Source organism: Puma concolor, chromosome E4 (genome assembly GCF_028749965.1).
Source record: "Puma concolor isolate L17-30 chromosome E4, mPumCon1.1.hap2, whole genome shotgun sequence".
Lineage (NCBI taxonomy): Eukaryota > Metazoa > Chordata > Mammalia > Carnivora > Felidae > Puma > Puma concolor.
The window spans coordinates 64429308-64435066 of record NC_141683.1 but is presented as its reverse complement, the minus strand read 5'-3'; the positions used below and the strand labels follow the sequence as shown (position 1 = coordinate 64435066).

The 5759-nt window shown below is 39.4% G+C and overlaps 1 long non-coding RNA gene across 1 annotated transcript; it reads left to right on the top strand.

The window, feature by feature from the left end:
* The first annotated feature begins 1758 nt into the window (after nt 1-1758).
* LOC147572735 (uncharacterized) lies at nt 1759-5353 on the top strand. Its single transcript, XR_015245781.1, has 2 exons — nt 1759-2475; nt 4030-5353. It is a non-coding gene; the product is annotated as an uncharacterized LOC147572735 (long non-coding RNA).
* The last annotated feature ends 406 nt before the right edge of the window (nt 5354-5759 follow it).

The window sequence follows — 5759 nt, the reverse complement described above, 5'->3', positions numbered from 1 at the left end:
GACATATCATTTGTAGACTGGTCACATGCCCATGAAGAGAAATGTGGCTGAAATTAACCAGACGACAAATACTTAATTACTATAGTTGCTATCTGATCAGGAATCTGTTCTACTATTATTCATTGGTCAACCTGCAAATGGCCTGTGCATTTAGACATACAAAGCATGTTATAATTTAGCTTTAGCCTCCAACAGTGTATATGTATTTGATGGAAAAGTTCCAGGGGTGTGTGTGTGTCTGTGGAAACTTGACGCTGCCCAGTGGCATTTCTCTAATACAATGAACACCAAGGCGCCTCAGTCAGTTAAGTGTCCGACTCTTGACTTTGACTCAGATCGTGATCTCATAGTTCATGAGTTCGAGCCCCACGTTGGGCTCTGCGCTGTTAGCACTGAACCTGCCTGGGATTCTCTGTCTCCCCTCTCTGCCCCTTCCCCACTGGCTCTCTCTCAAAAATAAATAAGCATTAAAAAAAAAGTCTTTAAAAAGAATATCAAAGATTTTTTGTTAACAATTGAAGGACTCCCTGGTGATTATACAAAGATATTGAGAAATCCGTATCAGGAAAGAAGCTTGAGAATTGATGAATATAGTCTGAAGGACCAAGAGTATATACACCTGAACTCGCCAACCAGTCTTAGCATCACGGAAAGTGGACAACCAGATACTGTATGCTCCATGATACAATAGGAAGTAATGACACAGCGCCAATGATGAAATGTTCCTGCCTAAAGCTTGACCCTGAATCTAAGTAAGCCTACAGCTGCACATACCAGTGTAGAGGAAATACAGGGATAGGGGGCCAGGTTAAATATCTTTACAGGGAAGCAACTAATCAAATTCAGAGTTTAGGACATAGTAAGGACAAATAACCTGGTTTATCCAACTATCAATGGAACAAAAAGAGAGGGACTAAGATAAACTTAAGAGACATTATCAGGACCCTGTTTGGGATCTTCTTCAAACATGTTAGCCATAAAAACACATAAGGGCCTCAGAGTATGGGACTCTAAAGATGGACCAGGAATGAGATGATATCAAGAAATATTGTTATTTTTGGCCATTGTGTTTCAAGAAGTTTCCCTGGTCTGTTAGAGATGAATAGCAAAGTATTTCAAGGTGAAGTGACATTCTGAATTTGCTTTAAAATACTCCAGGAAAGGGAAGGGGAAAGTGTGTGTGGAGACCAGGGAGAGAGATGAAGCAAAATTGACAAAATAGTAATAATTGTTAAGTCCAGGTGATGGATACCCGAGAGCTCATTATTCTAGTCTATCTACTTCTTTTGTAAGTTGTTAATTTTTTTTGTACTAAAATATTTTAAAATATGAGTAAATGTATCTATACTTCAGTGACTTGTTTATTCACAGCACACAATGATAGTTGCCAGCATAATCATTTTGGGGAATGGATCATAGCTTAAATAAATGTTGCAAGCTCTACACTACAAATCACTAATAATCATCTCAGTTCTGACTGCAGTGAGACAATAACCCACTAATCTCTGTACGGGTCTACTCTGATTTCCATAAGAAAAAAATAAATGACTCCCCCTAATCCTTACCTGTCTGTCCTCCCCTCTTTCCCCACTTCCAACAGGCTATCAAGACTGCGTCACTTTAGTGTTGCATTGTTGAATCTCAACAACCAGCTTTCTGCAGCAGGCCCCAGGTGGGAAAGCATTGCCTTCTCACAAACAAGCTTGGTGCCAGACCCAGTGGGTGGGTGGACGCTCATGACCCCAAAGAGGAGTTGGGGACCATCGGGACAATGCAGGGAAGGTGGCAGGAAACAATGTCCCTCAGTTCTTGAAATTAATATATAGATTTCCCTTGGGTTTTTGTTCGCATTTCTAAGTGGCTTTATATAAAACGGATATGCTTAATTTACTAACAGATAGATTTTTTTTTAAGTCTAAGCAAAAACCATATCCCAGGTTGCCACGTGCAGAGAAGAGAAGCTGTCCCAGTGATGGTGGAGAGACATAATGCGCAGCAACTGTTTGAAGGGCGGAATGAAGGCACATCCTGATGTCTTGGCGCTAAGAGAAGGAAAAGGATATTTACATAAGATGAGACGCCAATAAATCGGAAAGTTCAATGTGCTTAGAAATAGACAGTGGCTGGGACAATGATGAAGGAATCACATTGCTGCAGCAGACTGCATCTCTCATGTTTAATTTTCGTTTAATTCCTGAGGAAGGCAGAGGCTCAAAGGAATGACTCACCCTCACGCTCATCCTTCAGAAACACTCTTGCCGACCCCTCGGACGCCAAATCCTGGAAATACCTTTATTTTTTACTTTCCTGAGTTGATCATCTTTCACAGGGTGTTTATTGATCAGAAGCAATGCTCATCTGGGGTTCAGCCACGAAGCGGTGTTTCAAACCAGGCAAAGAGGTACAAGGTGGACATTTCCAGCCTGTTCATCTGAACTGATTCAACTGTCGTCATCTTCGTGCCCGGAGAGAACAGTAAGCCCTCTTCCCTCCTCCTCTCTTACTTGCTCTATGTCACAGAAGTACAGTTAACAAATTAAGGTATTTCATCTGTGTTAAGCAGAAACACTTTTGTCATCTCAGTCAAGAAATGAACTAATGTTAAGTGATGGAAAGTTCTGAATAATAAGAACAGTTTAGTTGGGTTCAACATGAGGTTATAACAAAGTTGAAGTAATGGGGAAATTGAAACTGAATATGCTTAAATGACTTTCCACAGTTGTTGGGTTTTTTGTTTGTTTTTTAATTAACTATAAGTAACAATATGCAAAGGTCATCTGGAAACAAAGACAGTATGTTTTTAATGGTCAAGAATTTGACATCCAGTTTGAAATAATTAACCCTTATGGTAGGAGTTTCCCTAAAGTCTCAAAACACACATAAAACATTCTCACCGTGTTGCACTGATTACGACCAGAAGATGATTTATTATGCTGATTTTAGTTCAATATGAACTGGAAAACCTAAAGAATTTCGGGTTTACTTGAGGACAGAGAGTACATAACATCCCACTAATCTTTCACAATATGATTTTGCTTCGGGGAAGGAAGCTGGCTAAAATGTACATGCCAAGTTCAAGACTTTAAGGAGGACTGACCTAATTCACTTTATTTCTTCCTAATGGAAGATTTGTCATTGATATAGAAGGTAATGATTGATTTTTTCAAGTTCTGGTTATTGGTGCTTCTTAGACCATAGGTTCATTTATTCCTCAGAGATTAGGAAGCACCTACTATGTTCAAGAGAACATACATATAAATTTAAGAACCCATTGTTGAATCCTTTCTTATGCTTTTATTATTTTATAATTAGGTAATACTTTTTGGCTTTCCCATACTTTTGTTAGACTTTTTGAACGGACTTTTGTTACAGTGATATTTCTAGCCACTGACAAACAAGTTGCTTTGTTCATACAACTTTTCATCTGGCATTAAATGTCGTTGCCCAAAAGATTATACTATATTGTATTTTTAATTCAAGCCCAAATTATAGCATTTTAAATGAAATTAGAGCCAAGTCCCACTGGTATTTGAAAGTGGCAATTCATGATTTCTCCATATTATGTATTCCAGCATTTTTTTCTGTTTTCCCAACCTGTTCTGCCGACCGGTTTCCAATTCTGAACCACGTCTTCAAGCATGATTCTCCAGGAAATTTCATACAATTGGGAAATATTCTCTCTATTTCGGAAACAAATAGCAGCTAATTTGATAACAAATCATGGCGGAAATGCAAAGTGTACATTCATTTCCCCAAATCTGACCTTTCTTTCCCGCAAAACTACAGCGAAGAAATCCCATTCATGGATTTCATCTCTGTCAGAACAAAAATATCGAATTGCCTCCTCTCTGAAATCTGCATTTATCAATTATGGCTTTCTCCAGGAAATTCTAATTTGCAAAAATGCTCTATATCCCAAGCTTTAACAGTTGGAGGTAGATGTCCTTAAGGATGGGGAGGGGGGGGAAGTTCTTTTTCAAATGGCACATTTACTAATTATAAAATGCTCTTATCTCTTTGCGGCCAAAGCCAAAATGAACATGTGCCTCGTACTAAGAAATCCCAGGATTGTCACAACCCGTGCCAGCTGTTGAGGTTATGACACCTGTGCCAGCTTCGCCAGCTCTGCCCACTGTCATCTGCTCCAACTGCTCCATCTGCACTGTTTGTACCAATTCTCCCATTTCTGCATCTGTACCTTCTGCAGAGACGTTTCCAACAATGCCAGCTGTGTCATTGGTGCCAAATATGCCAGATGTTCTATTTGTCCACCCTGGGCCAAATCAATGCAGTTCTGTGCTCATTAGTTTTAGCTGGTAGATTCTATTTTACAATTTTTTGAGACGTATTTAGATGGAATCCAGGCAAAAATCCCCCTTACAACCATTTCACATCGCGCTCTCCAATCTTTTTTGCCACTGCAACTTTATCTAGCAACATAAAGTTGGTCAATGTCCTCTTGATCATATTAAACTCATTCTCAGTAACCAGTTCAGCGTTCATTGTGGCAGGGCCTGTCCTGTATAGAAGAAAATATTGCAGAAGCTGTGGGACACAACAATAAATTGGCGAGCTAATTAAAAAAGAATAACTTCGTTCAGATAAACAAATTGAGAATGTGCAAAAATCAATATGTCTAGCCGATTAGAGTAATCTATGGCATAATGTTCTATTAGGCTGTCTGTTTATTGGTCTTTAATTGACAGAGTTACATGTGTGGATTGATGTGTGTGTCATCCACTCCCCTTCTCTGGGTTAGGGTTAGTATTAACCAAGGATGCATGCAGGGGTAGGGCCAGGCTGTTGCACTGGCCACTTACTGATGGAAGGAAGCAAGGTCAGGAGCTTATGCTCTGGCCAGAAGCTAACTCTCTCTCTTCTCTCAAATGTCAATTCTACCAGTGCCAACACAAACCATTCTTTGGATAAGAATGCGCTTTCATCTGTAAGGTTGAAAAACAACAAAAAAAGTATTTTCATACTCAAAAGCTCAGTATTCTATATCATTGCAAACCCAAAAGTAGTGTTTTCCTCTTCTCTTCTCTTTTTTCTTTTCTGTTCTCATTTCGAAAGGCCTTTCTTAAGGAGCACTAACACTTAATCTCCAAACTTTACACCAGATTCTTTCCTCTCAAATCATTTTCAGATATGGAGGATGAACCCAGAGTCTGTCATATGAAAATTGATGCTTTACTAAGGAATGTGAGCTCCAGAGGACATCACACTACCTCCTGTTTATTCAACTTGGATTATTTAACCTGCTGTTTCCAATGATGAAAGTTGTAACCATTCACCAGTGCTTCAAAGCATTAATGGCGACGTTCTTGACAACAGATAAAATGGCTCACGATTACATCCAAACATTTGTACTCAGTCTATGCATGTGGCAAGGTACAGTGAGGAGATGTCTCAACAGCTTTATGAGGTTTCAAACTCCACACAGTAAACACTAAGCTTCCACAGGGAATTACCAAATTACCCTAAAACAAATGAATCTGTCTAGGTCTTAGGCTAAAAATCCTAGTGACCTCATTTCTTCCCAGACAAGGGTCTGTAGGCTGAGAGTCCAGACACACATGGGCAATGGTTTCAGGACATGCCAGTATTCCTGTATGGGTAGAATACCCTCGATTCAATCATACTTTCCCCTTATGGGGTCAGTGATCATTTCTCAGTATCCCGAGTCCTTCACTCTCTTACCCAAATTTCATTTGTTTCTGATCTTTTCACTCCATACCTTTTTATAATCTTCCCTGAAC